Source organism: Dipodomys spectabilis, unplaced genomic scaffold (genome assembly GCF_019054845.1).
Source record: "Dipodomys spectabilis isolate Male_0828 unplaced genomic scaffold, ASM1905484v1 ptg000070l, whole genome shotgun sequence".
Classification (NCBI taxonomy): Eukaryota; Metazoa; Chordata; class Mammalia; order Rodentia; family Heteromyidae; genus Dipodomys; species Dipodomys spectabilis.
Genome location: NW_024870747.1, coordinates 2452508 through 2453976, shown reverse-complemented (window position 1 = coordinate 2453976; position 1469 = coordinate 2452508).

Below are 1469 nucleotides of genomic sequence, written 5' to 3'. Positions count from 1 at the left end.
ATTTACCAGCAATATATCAGACAAGGGGTTAACATCCTGTATATACAGGGAACTCAAGAAACTAATCCCTCCCAAACCTAACAAACCAATTACTAAATGGGCAAAGGGACTAAAGAGGGACTTCTCAAATGAAGAAATAAAAATGGCAAAGAAACACATGAGGAAATGTTCATCATCCCTGGTGGTGAAGGAAATGCAAATAAAGACAACCCTGAGATACCACCTTACCCCAGTCAGAATGTCCCACATCCACAAATCAGCCAACGACAAATGCTGGAGGGGATGTGGAGAAAGAGGAACCCTATTACACTGCTGGTGGGAATGTACACTTATACAACCACTTTGGAAAGCAGTCTGGAGGGCCCTTAGAAAGCTAAAGATTGACTTCCCTTACGACCCAGTCATACCACTTCTAGGCATCTACCCTGAACAACAGGAACCAATATACAAGGACACATGCACCTCCATGTTTATTGCAGCACTGTTCGCAATAGCTAGGATATGGAAACAACCTAGATGCCCCACCACAGATGAATGGATCCAAAAATTGTGGTATCTATACACAATGGAATATTATGCAGCCATTAGAAATGACAAAATAATGGCATTTGTAGGGAAATGGATGGAGCTAGAAGGAATCATGTTGAGCGAGGTAAGCCAAGAACGAAGAGACAAACGGTACATGGTCTCCCTGATAAGTGGATGCTAAATCCAAAATGTTAGGTGATACGACAAAACTAACAGGACTTAAGAAACAAAGAACTCCCGCTCATCTGGTTGAACCACTACTAAATATCCCCATGCTGCTGATCACAAATATGGTATATAACATGTGAACACTGTTATATATTACAGACTGTGATAGACAATTTGCTCCAGGAAAGTTAGAATGAACTTGTGACTTTGAAATTATGTAATCACTTAATCACAATCAAAAACAAAAAAAAAAAAGAACCTCGGGGAAGGGAGGGAGGAAGGAGATGGTAGGGGGAAAACAATGGAGGGGGTAACAATGTTCAAGAGGAAGTGTACTCATTAACTCACTCATGTAACTGTAACCCTCTGTATAGTATCTTTACAATAAAAAAAAAGAAAGTCTAGAAAAAAAACTATTTTGAAAGTTCAAACCATAGAGATGGCAAATGTTTGAAGAGATATGTTTAACCTGACTTAAATATTACAAAATGAGAGTTTAGAGGCATGGGTCAGTTGGAAGAGTGATAGCCAAAGAGCAAAACACTAGATACTGAGTTTGATTCCCAGTCTCTCAAGAACAACAACAAAATTACAAAATGTATACATGCATCAAAATACTATACTACCCCATTAATATGTACAATATTATGTTTTATGTATCAATTTAAAAAATAAATTTGATTTTAAATGTTTAAAAAACAAAAAAAAATGTACTGGGATGGGGCTGGGAAGTTGGCTCAGTGATAGAGTGCTGCCTTGCATGCATGAGGCCC